Source organism: Meles meles, chromosome 1 (assembly GCF_922984935.1).
Source record: "Meles meles chromosome 1, mMelMel3.1 paternal haplotype, whole genome shotgun sequence".
NCBI lineage: Eukaryota > Metazoa > Chordata > Mammalia > Carnivora > Mustelidae > Meles > Meles meles.
In genome coordinates, this window is record NC_060066.1 from 158,370,414 (window position 1) to 158,386,245 (window position 15,832).

Consider the following 15,832-nt stretch of genomic DNA (forward strand, 5'->3'; position numbering starts at 1 on the left):
GAGATTTAAATTCTTATATTTAGATTTTGTTAACATCTGCTTTGAATTTCATTAATTTTTAAGAAAATAAGAATTTCTTCCGCATGTGTTATACAAAAGTCATTGTCTTTCCATGCTCTATTTCTGATTTCACTTCATTCTGACCTGAAAGTAGGATTCAACATTTCATTGACTTCTCCATTAAAAAAAAAACCATCTCACAAGGCACTGGTGAACAATACAGACTTTATTAAAATTTGCTATAGGAAACATTGCATAATATACAACATTAAGTTCTTAATTAGAAAATACAAAAGGTATTCATCCTTTCTGATGGAGGCATAATACTCCATTGTGTATATGGACCACATCTTCCTTATCCATTCCTCCATTGAAGGGCATCTTGGTTCTTTTTTTTTTTTTTTTTTTTTCCATTTTATTTATTTTTTCAGCGTAACAGTATTCATTCTTTTTGCACAACACCCAGTGCTCCATGCAAAACGTGCCCTATCAGAAAGGATGAATACCCAACTTTTGTAGCAACATGGATGGGACTGGAAGGGATTATGCTGAGTGAAGTAAGTCAAGCAGAGAGAGTCAAGTATCATATGGTTTCACTTATTTGTGGAGCATAACAAAGAACATGGAGGACATGGGGAGATGGAGAGGAGAAGGTAGTTGAGGGAAATTGGAAGGTGAGATGAACCATGAGAGACTATGGACTCTGAAAAGCAATCTGAGGGTTCTGAAGGGGCGGGGGGTGGGAGGTTGGGGGAACCAGGTGGTGGGTAATAGGGAGGGCACGTATTGCATGGAGCACTGGGTGTGGTGCAAAAGCAATGAATACTGTTACGCTGAAAAGAAATAAAAAAAAAAAAAGAAAAAAAAAAAAAGAAAATACAGAAGGATCCTGTTCACGACTGCAACAAAACCCATAAAATGAATAGGAAAAATATAACAAAAAATGTTTAAAGCTATACCACAGAAATTATAAAATCTTCTAAAAGATATAATTGAAAATTTAATAAACTGACAGAAAAATGTAAAAAATATAAAAGTTCCAGATGGAAGAAGATAATGTTACAAAGATTCAATTCTCCCATTATAATCTTCAAAGTCAAAGCAATTACAGTCAAAAATCACAGGAAGTTTTTTTTTTTTTTTTTTTCAGAAGATTTGATAAGCTTGTTCTTCAGCTGATATGGTAAAGAAAATGCATGATAATAAAAACAATGGCTAAAATTTCAGGTTATTTAATATTTTCCATCCACTTTCATAAATTATCCTATAATCCTCATTGTAACAATATTATCATCATTACGGATATGGAAATTGAAATTTAAAGAGGCTAAGGGGTGCCTGGGGGGCTCAGTTGGTTAAACATCTGACTCTTGGTTATGGCTCAGGTCATGATCTCAACATCCTGGGATGGAGTCTCACATTGGGCTTTGTGCTCAGCAGGGAGTCTCCTTAGGAGTCTCTCTCTCTTTCTCTCTCTTAGCCCCTCCTCCCACTCACATTTTCTCTCTCTGTTTTTCAAATAAATAAATTCTTAAAAAATGATAAAGAGGCTAAATGACTGGTCCAATATCACCAAATGAGCAGAGATAAAGCATTCCCTCTGATCCCAGCTGATCTGATCCAGAGTCTCTGCTTTTAGCTGCTAGATTCTTTTGTCTCTGAAGATATGAGTCAATAAACTCTTCAAAATGAAAATGAGGAAAAAAATGAGGAACTTGGAATAGTAATTTCATAATGGTAATAACTGGAGAATGTTGGGTATGTAAAATAAACAATAGAAAATAAAGCCCAAGAAAGGATCTATATGCCAGGTCATAGGGTAGCTCTAATTTAATTTTTTTGAGGAACCTCCACACTGTTTTCCAAAGTAGCTGCACCAACTTGCATTCCCACAACAGTATAAGAAGCTTCCCCTTTCTCCACATCCTCTCCAACATTTGTTGTTTCTTGCCTTGTTGATTTTTGCCATCCTAACTGGTGTAAGGTGGTATCGCAATGTGGTTTTGATTTGAATTTCCCTGATGACTAATGAAGATGAACATTTTTTCATGTGTCTGTTAGCCATTTGTATGTCTTCATTGGAGAAGTGTCTGTTCATGTCTTCTGCCCATTATTTGTTTTTTGGGTGTTGGGTTTGAGAAGTTCTTTATAGAACTTGGATATCAGCCCTTTGTCTGTAGTGTCATTTGCAAATATCTTCTCCCATTCCATGGGTTGCCTCTTTGTTTTGTTAACTGCTTCCTTTGCTGTGCAGAAGCTTTTTATCTTGATGAGGTCCTAAAAGTTCATTTTTGCTTTTGTTTCCCTTACCTTTGGATACGTGTCTTGAAGGAAGTTGCTGTAACTGATGTCGAAGAGGCACCCCAATGTTCATAGCAGCAGTGTCCACAATAGCAAAAGTGTGGAAAGAGCCAAGATGTCCTTCAACAGATAAATGGATAAAGAAGATGTGATCCATATATACAATGGAATATTACTCAGCCTTCAGAAAGGATGAATACCCAACTTTTGCATCAACATGGATGGGACTGGAGGAGATTATGCTGAGTGAAATAAGTCAAGAAGAGAAAGTCAATTATCATATGGTTTCACTTACTTGTGGAGCCTAAGGAATAGCATGGAGGACATTAGGAGAAGGAAGGGAGAAATGAAGGGGGGGGGAATCGGAGGGGGAGACGGACCATGAGAGACTGTGGACTCTGGGAAACAAACTGAGGGTTTGCTGGGGGGAGATGGGTTAGCCCCGTGATGGATATTAAGGAGGGCATGTATTGCGTGGAGCACTGGGTGTTACATGAAAACAATGAATCTAGGAACACTAAATCAAAAACTAATGATGTGCTGTATGGTGACTAATATAATAAAAATAATAATAATAAAAGAAAAGATCTATAGATCTATAGATGGAAACTTAGCTTATACTAAAGTTAACATCTCATATTAGTAGAGAGAAGATGGTCTATTCAATAAAAGCTGTTAGTATAATTGGAAAATATAAAGTTTCAGATGATGGTTATAGGAGCCAGCTACCAAAAGTGAGCATTCTTAAGCAGTATAATTCCAGAATAAATTGTAGCTGTCTTTCAAGAATGTGTTTTTGGCCCTATCCTCCCATTTTTTTCATGCTTCTATTCTCTGACCAAGCAACCCTACCATTAGAAAGGTTACCTAAAAGAACTACTTTCACCTACGCCCTAAGATCTACACATAGGTATGTTCGATGCAACATTATGAAGAATTTAGAGACAGGTGTGTAAATATAAGATATTTACAGAAGGTATTTACAAAAGCATCTCTCAGAAGAGTCATTTTATAACTGACTACCCCCCAACACACACACACACACACACACACACACACACATTCTCTCACATTTCTCTGTGCCTTTTCAAACACTTTCTTTTGAACAGCCAAGTAGTGTTCAAAGATGTACTAGATAAAAAACAAGCTTTAATCGGTTAGAGAGACTGAAAGAAAGATAGAAAAATTTAACACAGATGTCATAATCATTCTGAGTACAGTTCACAATTTAAAGTATTGGATATGCAATTAGCAAGCCTTTTAAAGAAGACTTTAAAAAGCCTTTAAAAAGCCACCAAGTAAGTTGTGCAAAGGAATAATGCAAAAAGTTGTGCAAAGGAATAATGAAAAAAATCCTAACATTATGCAAACATTATGTGCTTTCAGTTTGGCTTGGTACACAATTTCAAGCCATAGCAGCATCAAGGGGTTTAAAAATTAAGTGAAATCTTAGCATAGTAATGAAAATCATGTGCTCTAGAAAACTCAAATGATTCAAAACATGGTTCAATGACAGACAATGATAACAAGACTGCATTAGAAGAATTTGGATTAAATTGTTTCGTAGTAATGTATGGATGACAAAAACAACTACTAAGTTAATATATTATTCTTATTATTCTATAAGTATACAGTGTATTAAATATTTATGAGTAACTAAATTAATACTGTAAGTGAAGATTTCATCTTTACCCTAAATGTTTATGTATTCAGTATGATCAAAAGACTTTTACATATTTGGAGGCTCTCATTAAAAGAATGAGAGGAGCTGCTTTATTTGGAAAGTTACCCTAATTTAGGTAACTGCCCATCAGTAAGAGAGTTTTAAGTAGACAATATCTAAACCATTTGTAGGATAAAATCAAAGTTGGAAAGAATGTTTAGATCTACATGATGTGACATGAAAATTTCTCCACGAGAGTTAAAAGTGAAACAATACAGCTGACCCTTGAACAAAGACGTCTGAATGGTGTAGGTCCACTTACATGCAGATTAAAAAAAAAAATTAACACAGCAAAGGGTCAATGAGTGGCTCAATGAGTTAAGCAGCATCTGCCTTCAACTAAGGTCATGATCCTAGAGGCATCCTGGGATCCAGCCCACTGTCAGGATCCCTGCTGAGCAGGGATCTCAGGAATCTCAGCCCCTCTCCCTCTGCCCCTCCCTCCTGCTTATGTCCTCTCTTTCACTTGCTCTTTTTCTCTCAAATAAATAAGTGAAATCTTTTTTAAAAAGTAACAAAATAAACAGCACAGTGTTTTAAATTCATTTTCCTTTGAAGATTTATTTTTACTTATTTGAGAGGGGTGAGTGGGAGAAGGGCAGAGGAAGAGAATCTCAAGCAGAGTAGAGTCCCTGCTGAGTGTGGAGCCCAGCAATGTGGGGCTCGATCTCATGATGCATGAGATCATGACCTGAGCCAAAATCAAGAGTTGGATGTTTAGCCAACTGAGCCACCCAGGCACCACCTTATAATTTTCTTAAATAGCATATTCTCTTGAGCTTTATTGTAAAAATATAGTACATAATACAAATAACATACAAAATATGTGTTAATCAACTGTTTTCAGTAAGTCTTTCAGTCAACAGTCAATAGTAGCAGTGAAGTTTTTGGAGGGTTAAAGTTGCACTTAGATTTTAGAATCCTTGGGGGTCAGTGCATCTAACCCCTATGTTGCTCAAGTGTCAATTGCACTTGTCTTGTTTTTTGTTTTGTTTTTTTTTAATATTTGAGAGGGGCAGAAGGAAAGAATCTCAAACAGACCTCCCATTGAGTGTGGAGCCTGCTGTGGGGCTTGATCTCAAGACTCACGAGATCATGACCCAATCTGAAACCAAGAGTCTGATGCTTAAATAAGCCACCCAGGTGCCCCTGTTTTGTGCTAATTTCAAATATTGAGAGACTGTGAACTTAGAGGGGAAGAGGATAGGGGAATGGGTTAGCCTGGTGGTGGGTATTAAGGAGGGCACGTTTTACGTGGAGTGCTGGGTGTGATACGTAAATAATGATTCTTGGAACACTGAAAAAGAAAAAGGAAAAACAAAATAAAAGGCACTAGAAAGACTCACAACAAGACATTGTGAGCAGTTACATCTGGAAAAATGAGAGGAAGTTAAGAGGGACATTAATAGTTTGCTCCTACATTTTTTATTCTGTGAATCTTATAAAGAATATATTTGTATGTTGCTTATGTAAATTTTAACAGAAGTAAATGAAACTGATATGGATATAATGACATAGAAATATGGCAAAGATAAATTGTTAATTTTTTAATGTGATTGAATAATTTTTATAGAATCATGAGTACATGTATATGCTTGTATAGATGTAATTCTGTAGGGATGTGTGTGTGTGTGTGTGTGTGTGTGTGTCCAAATAGATTAGCATGATTACCCCCAAAAAGGGTGGGGTAGTGGGATTTGGAAAGTGGGAGGGACAGTCAATATTTCAGATGTGCTTCAATTTTTATATATATATATATGAAATATATATGAAAATAATATATATAATATTTAAATATATTAATATATTCATTTTTATTTATATTACCTTCTTTTACATTTTTATAAAATATAAAATATATTTTTATATTTTATTTTATCTATATATTATATAAGATATATATCTTATTATATTTTTATATTTTATATTTTATTTTATTTATTTTATATATCTTAATAAATATATTAATAAATATATCTTAGTTATTTATATTTATCTTGAATATAAATATATTGTTAAATATATGAATTATTTACTTATACATATTATATATCTTATATAATATATAAAATATAATAAAATATACTTTATATTTTACATGTTTTAATATATAAATATATATTTATACTTCAAGTATATAAATTTTTAACATTTTGTATCTTATATAATTTCTAATAATTTGTGTTTTATATAAACATTTATATAAATATATTTATATATGTATGCATGAATTTATATTTATATATTTATACATGTTTATATATTATATATTATATAGTAATTAATACATTAATCACTATATTATGTATAAATATATTTATATAGATTTATAGATATATACTATATAAATAATTTATATATTTATATATAAATATATTAATGTATAAATATATAAAATATATTTTATATTTTATTATATTTTATATATTATTTTTCTGTCTATACATAATATATATTATAAACATATACATATATCAAAATATATAAATATATTTATAAAAGTATATGAATATATTTACATTTAATTTATATTAATTTTTTATATAATTATATATGTATATATATAATTGGTCATTTTAAGAAGTTTAAGATAAAACTTCTCTGCCTATACTTCACAGTCCTCTCCAATTGGCCTTAAACCACATTTTCAAGCTTTCCTTTCCAACACTTGTATAATCTTTTCACTCAGCTCAAAGCTGCTATTTACATAAAGCCATATATAATCACCCCAAGCCAAGACCGCAGGATGAGTTGTATAAGACATGCCCTGCACACGGGCATCTGGCCAGTAGAATAAGTGGGGATTCTCCAAGGAGGTGAGGAGCTCACCAACTCTGGCATAGGCCTAACAACCTCTCTGACCTCAGCCAAGTGTAAGCTTGCTCTCCTATGAATTCTTCTGACTCAGTCACCATCCTTTATAGAACATTAATTTGTTAACTTCCTTTTCTCCCCTATAATATATTGAAAGCTCTTGAGGACAAGAAAGTGCACTTTACTATCCTTCCAAGTGCCTAGAACACATGTAATTTGGCAAGAAATAGCTGCTAAATGAAGAATGTATTTACAAGTGTGCTATTTACACCAAGGTAGCATGAACATTTCAGTTATTACATTTTAATATATAAACCTAACTTCCACTACAATTGAGGATCTATATATCATAGCAATATCTTGCTGCCAAACTTTGAGCTAAATAGCCCACGAAAAATTGGGTAAGGCAATATCCAACTTAAAAAGGAGAAAAATCACATCATTTAACTTCAAGCTGAGACCAAAACATAATTATTTATTAAAACATAAAATATTTGGGGCGCCTGGGTGACTCAGTGGGTTAAAGTCTCTGCCTTTGGCTCAGGTCATGATCCCAGGGTCCTGGGATCAAGCCCCACATCGGGCTCTCTGCTCAGCAGGGAGCCTGCTTCCCCCCTCTCACTCTGCCTGCCTCTCTGCCTACTTGTGATCTCTGTCTGTCAAATAAATAAATAAAATTTAAAAAAAAAATAAAATACTTTGCCCCTTGAATATATAAATGAGCCAGATAGGGGAAATAAGCATTCTAATCAAATAACAATGCAGGATTGAGGAAAATCAAAGAGAAGAATGATAATTTGCATATGAAGGCAAATTAATTCTGTAAAGTATGCGACAAATGTCGCGGCATCCAAAAATGTTCTGTGGACAAAATAAAGGGAGGAAACCCAGCTCCCTATGTGGGCTCTGTTAATATGTTATTCTCCTGGAGCTCTTATGCTATGGTTCAGATCAACAAGGATCATGAAACAGGAGCAGGCTCCAATCCGTGGTCTACATTCAAACCAGGATGTGATGATTTAGCTCCAAAGATTGGACTATGGGGAGCTAAATAGTCAATAACCTCTGGGGATCAGATTTGAATATCTCAGCCACTTTAATCAATTTTCTCAGCCAAATTAATTAATTTTGGTGCCAGTTTCCTTATACAATGTGTTTGTGCACTCAATAGATCCGTATGCTTGATCTTAACTTTATGCTTCCAGGATTTAATACCAGGATATCAGTGGATTATATAATGGGCGAAATGAAAATTATCTAGATAGGAGCTGAATCCTTCTGCTACTCCTTAGTCAAAATGCCCATGTTATTTGTTACCTACAGATAATGGTTAGAATCTTACTTGATTGCCAATGCACTTTATTCTTTATTGGCAAGATTGTCTAGGAAATGTGCTCATAATTTCCAAATAATTTTATTTGACCCCCATAATTTCGGCCCAAGAACTAGCTTGAACTCAGGGGCATAGAGCTAAATACCTGCATCATAAAAGTAGTTCTTTGAGAATCGAAGTCTCTCAAGGTGTTTAGTTTCACATTTGATTTCATTAAATTTAAAAGTAAATAAGCATAAAAAATAGTTTTCTAGAAGAAATGGCAAGTTACCTGCAGAGGACACGGCTGGGTCTGTGGACCGAATTCCCTGACATATGCCAGTCTGATATAAGGGGTGATCGATGGTTCACGGAGTCCTGTCCTACCTCTGAAGAAGTGGGTGAAGTTTCCCTATGATACTTTCTTTGTTACTACAATTTCTCCAAAGATCCTTCTTTTCCTAGATAGCTTAATTTTGTTGCTTGATATTTCCCAGGACATGGAGTAAATCAATAAAGTAAATCCATGGAAGAACTAATTCACACTAAGGTATTGTTACTAAAACATTTTCTACTCTCTCTCCCTCATGCCTCTGATCCCAGTTTTAACACTGGTGATACTTCAGCCTTTCCCTCATGCCACATCTTTCCCAGTATATCTGTGTTTCTGAAGACCCATTCTCATGATCATTTTACTCTCCAATTCCTGGTAGTAGGAGAATCTCAGCATCACCTCATGCAATTCTTCCTTTCTTTCATTTCTGCACTTACTCGGGCATGATAGTTAGCCATTTTTCTTTGATTCCTTAAAATGCATTTCATGTACAGCAGACATTACTGAAGGCTCAGGGAAATGCATGTGGTTTACATCAATGTTACATAAATGACCTAAAATTTAATATTAGGCTTACCTGTACTTAAAAATACTTAAAAATGTCATGCTGCTCTATTGGTTTGCCTCCCTGCTGAAACACCCACCCTCTCCTCGCCCTGCCCATTACTCCTGCTTGATTGGTGTAGGCAAATTCCTCTGTCTTCAAAGCCAGCCATGTCATCTCTTCCTGGCCATACTTCTATTTTCTGTAGTCACATCACTCTGACCACAGCCTGTTCCTAGCCCAAGGTCCTTGCCCTTAATCACAATGTCAAAGTCCTTTTGACCAATTAAGGTAACCTATTCACAACTTCTGGGCATTAGAACATGGACCACTTCATAGTGTGTGTGTGGTACAACCAATGAACATCTTTCAGGTGAGGGGTATGATGCAGAGAATGGCACTATTGTGCTTACCAAATTGCTCATTCATTGAAATTTTGGCATTCTCATATACAGTTTTGGAACTGACTTTTCAAATTTGTTGTAGAGGTTAATTTCAAATATATCAAATTAAATGTGTACATTCTCTTTGATTACATAGAATTTCACATCTATGAAATCTATGGCATGGACATACTTACACATTTATTCATTCAACAACCAGTTACTGAAAGTGTGTTATACACCAGGTGTTCTTCTGGTTTCTAGGAATAAAGAGAAAGTCCTTGATCTCAAGCCACTTTTAGAAGAAGGCAAAGCATAAACAAATATATCATCCTGATGGTGGTAGATGCTTTTTCTACATGATCAGACCAAAAGATTTAGAGACTTTCTTAATTCCTCTCTTTCCATAGAAACCACACATCTTACTGGTTCTATCCTCAAAATATGTAAGAATCTGACCACTCTACATACACTCTACATACACTCTATATACACACTCTCTCTCTATATATATATATACCACAGTGTATATATATACACTCTATATACACAAATATGCATTTACAAAAATGTTTCCCAAAGGAAACCAGGACATTACTATCAGATGAAAAGAGAGCAAATAATGGATAGGACACAACCAAACAAGCATCTATCTTTATATCTTATATTCTAGCCAAGTAATTAACAGTTATGACACAGTGGCATATCATTAAGTGTTCATAGTTACCTATCAATTTTTTATTTTTTGCGTAAATATTTTTATACCCTACCTGCAGATACATTCTACTATGATGATATCTGTTGGAGCTGTGAGTAAAAGCTAGAGTGACAGTGTAGTATTAAGATGGCACCAAAGTAAAACCTCACATTTTCTAGAACATATGAGAACCTTGTTTCTTAAACACGTAGGCAAATCTAGTCAAGACCGCAACGCGTTTGTGGGCAAATTTTTCTGTGAAGATTGAGATACTAAATATTTGAGGCTTTGCAAGGACCAGCCATTTGGAATCTGCTACAACTACTCAACTCTTGCCATTACAGTACAAAAGTAGTCACAAACAATACATACTGAGCATGGCTATGTTCTGATAATAATCCCAAGTATCACATAATTTTATCTATTAAAGGGTAGGATGAATATCTAAAAGATACTCTCTTTTAAAAACATAACCATGTTTTCAGTAGTTGATACGTCAGGGGCTAGAGTGTGAAGATCCTTGCAAGAACCAATTCTGTTCAAACAACATAATACTGAAAGACATGAAAGTGCCTAGTCCAATAAACATTAATTAAATTAAACGTCTGTCTTCGGCTCAGGTCATGATCCCAGGGTCCTGGGATAGAGCCCCACATAGGGCTTCCTGCTCAGCAGGAAGCCTGCTTCTCCCTCTCCCACTTTCCTGCTTGTGTTCCCCCTATCTGTGTCTCTCTGTCAAATAAATAAATGAAATCTTAAAAACAAAAAAACAGTGTGCTATGAATCTGGTTCAGAACCACCCAAGTTCTCATTTGGCCTCTGCTAGATGTGACTTTCTTCCAAGTGCCTGCTGCTAGGATTCAGAGCAGTGAATGTCATAATGTAAGAGCAGGCTCTAATCCTTGGTCTATATTCGAAACAAAAATATCTTGACTCTCTTCAAAAGAGCATCCTACCTGAAGCTTGGTAGTCAGGGACCTGCAGGGTACTCTATTTCAGTAGAGGTGCCCAGTTAATTAATACTTTTAGCTGAAACTTCAAATGGATTTGAGAACAGGTGCTCTCGTCCTTGAGACTCTGTACTCTTGATGTTCCTTTCAGAGCAGCAGGATTTAAGACCTGGATATAACTGGTATTAACTAGTGCCTGTAGGGCACACTAGAGCATAGAGCATAGAAAAATTACTTGGACAGAACCTGGATTTTCACTCGGCTCAATAGCTGACACTTACTTACTATGATCTATTAATTTTATTCCAACCGTTTTGGCTACTATTTTTCTTGGCTCTAAAATTATTTTTCTTTAATGACAAAATTGCCAAATGACTGAATTCAGAAATTTTATTGACCACCACAATTTTAGCTTGAGAGCTAGTTCAAACAATTGCACAAAGCTGAATTACACAATTTAAATCATTAAAGCAGTTGGGTGAAGATCAAAATTTCTGAAGAAATCCCATGTTGATTTCATCTTACTTAAAGCACATTTGAAAGCAAACAAGCATTGAAGTAAATATCTTACTGATGATAATTACAATTTTCTCCAGGGATCATTGCTAGGTCCTCAGAGTCAATTGCCTGTCTCTTTCTAGTATGAAATAAAGTGGAGGCCAAGGATCCAGGGAGCACCACATTTGGAAGTAAGTATTTTATCACTCTCCTTAAAGCATTTTCTATCCCTTTCTCAGAAATACCCAGGCCCCTTCCTAAGGGTCTTCTTCCTCATGGGCATGTGGGGCATTAATGTTGCCCAGGGCCCTTTCTCCTTGCTTAACAGAATGAAGCCTCTAATAAACTATCCAACGAAACATTAGTGACTTAAATACATTAGCTTCACCCTACTTTTTGGTACAGCCAAATCGAATTTTAACCCACATGTCAGCATATACAACCTCCAGTCCAATCCTAGATCCTTTTTCGCAGGGTTTCTGTGGTTAACCCTCTCCTGCCACTAATGCATTTGTTCCAGAATCCTTCATTATCACCTCCCATGACTGTGGTGTTCCATCATGTGAAACTCAGCTTTATTTCCTTGTTTCCTGCAAAAGGAAAAACAGAAAAATGAAAAACACACATTTGTATGTGTGGTAGCCTTTTGGGAAATTCTAGGGACATGAATGAGGTTATGTAGCAGCAACACACACAGAGGGTTCACTATTATCCCCACCAACTTTGAGAGAGGTATCTTCTAATGTTGCTCACCTCTTTACAAACACCAGCATTTATTTATTTATTTATATTTTAATTCCATTAATTAACATACAGTGTATTGGTTTCAGAGTTTGAAGTCAGTGATTCCATCAGTCTTATATAATACCCAGAGCTCGTTATATCACGTGCCCTCCTTAATGCCCATCACCCAGTTACCCCTACGCCTCTACCCCTCTTCTCTCCAGCAATCCTGTTTGTTTCCTATGATTAAGAGTCTCCTATAGTTTGTCTCCCTCTCTGGTTTCATCTTGTTTTATTTTCCCTCCCTTTCCCTATGATCCTCTGTTTTGTTTCTTAAACTCCACATATGAGTGAGATCATATAATTGTCTTTCTCTGATTGACTTATCTTGCTTAAGATTATACCCTCTAGTTCTATCCACACCATGGCAAATGGCAAGATTTCATTCTTTGATGGCTGAGTAGTATTCCATTGTATAAATATATATACCACATCTTCTTTATCCATTCATCTGTCGATGGACATCTGGGCTCTTTCCATAGTGTGGTTGTCATGGGCATTGCTGCTGTAAACACTGGGATGCAGGTGTTCCTTCGGATCACTACATTTGTATCCTTGGGGTAAATCCATAGTAATGCAATTGCTGGGTGGTAGGGTATCTCTGTTTTCAACTTTTTGAGGAACATCCATGCTGTTCTCCAGAGTGACTACACCAGTTTGCATTGTCACCAAACACCAGCAGTTCAAAAATACAAACTCTGGCTCCAAAGACTCATCCATATACTCTGATAATCATAGATCATTTTATCTGAATCTAACTTTTCTCTCTTCCTTCCCAGTCTCTAAAGGCAAGGGAGCTGAATGGAGATTTATTTGCTCACTGAAGTGAATTACCAATGAACCCTCATACTGTAGAACTAGCTAGAGTTAATTTTTATTTATAAATAACTTTTATTTCATTCTGTAACATTATACATCCTTTCTATGAGGTTAAGTGTTTCTCCTCATAATGTTTTAAACTCATGTTTAGATTTCTCTTCCTGATAGACTATGAGATTTTTCAAAGTCAGAAACCAAATCTTCTTGTTTTGTTCTTAACGGTTTATTATGAAAAATAGTCTCATGAACCTCTGGTACTCATTACCCAGCCTCACCAATTATCAATTTATGCCTGATCTGGCCTTGTTTTATTCCCTGTCCCTTGCTCTCCCCAAGATAACATCTTGAAGAAAATCCAGATATCATGTAAGTGTACTTGTAAAAATTTTAGAATGGGTCTCTTAGAGATAAAGATTCATTTAAAAACACATGACCATAATGGCACGATCAGAAAAATATTAAAAACAACTGTTTCATTTAATCATGATTTGTTTTCTCAGTCTCCACTCCTACACAGCACCTGGCACATGGAAGTGCCCAGTCACTGTCTCCTGAACTACCAAGCTCTCAAGAAATCTCATTTTAAGGAGGCAGTGCTCAATCTCTCCTTTTACCCCCAACTTTCCAAAACTCAGTTCAATATTACCTTTTCTATGAAGATTTCCTTAATTCTCCCAAATATGGTGAATTATCTCCTTTCAAGGGCTTTTATAATTCATCATTCATATTTTTATATGGATCTAAATATTATGTATTATAATTATCCATTTACTTGTCTGTGTTTCTGAATTTTGGCATTCTTTTAAGACAATTATTGTACTTTGTTTCTCACAGTAACCTCAACTACCAGAAAGCCTGGTTGTAAGAGTGATTATCTAAGTATGTGAAGAAAAGTAGGGAGGACATAACCAGCTAGGGCTCAGTTATGCTTCCTGCCATAGGAAGTTTGTGGGAGCATTCCCATGACCCCCACATACCCTGACTCCCCTCCTAAGTAAGTGATAAGACAGGACTATTTGTCTATTTTACTTATTGTTTTATCTCTAAAGCCTTCAATAGTACCTAGTAAGAGTTCAATAAATATTTATTGAATGAATGAAGAATAGCCCTTAACCCTACACAAAATATTGATAAGTCAAATGTGAATTTATAAATTGCTTATTATATTAACATTTTTTAATGATTACCTGCTTTCACAAACTTTTTAAATAAACCAAAGATTTATCCAAGCGTCAATCATTTGTGTTCAAATCAGGATGTATTTCTCTCAGAAGAAATATACATTATTTATTGTCTTAAAAAATGCCTAATTCATAATCAGTGACATGCCATGAACTTGGTTTCAACTTTAAAGCCACCAATATAATCAATGTCCTTGACTGCTAGATCCAAAGGCAGAGGGTATTTCTGGGTGTACTGATCTTAATGCAAATGCAACTCAACAAACAGAATTCTTGCTTCTTCCTTCAAGGTAAAATTACTCAAATCTGGCAGGGAAAGCAGGGTGGACAGGTTTAGATAATTCGATTTACTGAGATAGAAATTGCAATCTCCTTCTTATCCTTGGCTCACAAGCTCAGTTTGATGTACTTTGACCTGAAGATATTATCTGTACACTTGTTTGGTTATCAGTGAACTATGGGCAATGGAGTCAGAAACCTCTAGTGAATCCTATTGGTCTTCCTCCTTCCAGCCTATTAGTCAATAACCTCAAGCACTCGGAGGAAAATCACCTCATTTACTGCTCAGAAAGACAAATATCCTTAACTTCCAAGATGACATCTCCAAATTTCCATCATATCTGGGTACTTAAGTCCCAGCTGTCAATTAATTGTCACCTGCCAGTCTGAAACAAAAGAAAAACAGAATAGTGAGGGTACAGAATGAGATTTCTGCCAGCCCCTAGTCTCTTTTTTACACTCTTCCCACATGGCCCATCCACCTATCAGTAGCCCTTTTCAAATTTTCATGTTTTTTAGACTCTTTCCTGTCCTGGACTAAAATAATCTGATAAACAAATTCATGTCATACTACTTTAGATTTTCATGACATACTACTTTATTCTACATACACACACACACACACATTTTTTAACCAGGGGACTTCCAATTCATCCTTCAATTTTCAGTGTGTAAAAATTTCCCTGAGCTACCCATCACTGAGTAAATGTCCCTTCTCACTAGAGCTAAAATTATCTCAATAGCAAATTGGAAAGGCAAGCCACAGTGGGAAAAATTATTTGCAAATTACCTATCTTACAATGGACTTACATGAGACTATATAAGAAATTCTCAAAATACAATAATAAGAAAAAAGCTCAATAAAAAAAATAGACAAAATATTTGAACTAATGCTTGACCAAAGAAGACCTGGAAAGATGCTCATTATTATTAATTAAGAAAGGAAATTCATACCATAATAAGGTGCCACTACAAACCTGGTAGATTGCCTAAAATGAAAAAGATTGGCCATATCAAATGTTACCAAAGATATAGAGTGAGGGGAGTTCTCATATAATGGTACAATGGCTTTGGAAATCAGTTTGGTAGTCTTTTAAGAAGTGTAATATACACCTCCCGTATAACCCAGCTGTTCCACATCTAGGCATTTACCTAAGAAAAATGAAAGCATCTGTTTATATAAAAACTTGTATTCAAATAGTGATAACAGCTTT

General features: G+C 35.3%; 1 long non-coding RNA gene across 1 annotated transcript; it reads right to left on the reverse strand.

The window, feature by feature from the left end:
• Positions 1 to 9,208: 9,208 nt before the first annotated feature.
• LOC123937398 lies at positions 9,209 to 15,155 on the reverse strand. The gene is made up of 3 exons (XR_006817471.1): positions 14,892 to 15,155; positions 11,983 to 12,146; positions 9,209 to 9,671 (listed from the first exon to the last, which is right to left on the reverse strand). It is a non-coding gene; the product is annotated as an uncharacterized LOC123937398 (long non-coding RNA).
• Between the last annotated feature and the right edge of the window lie 677 nt (positions 15,156 to 15,832).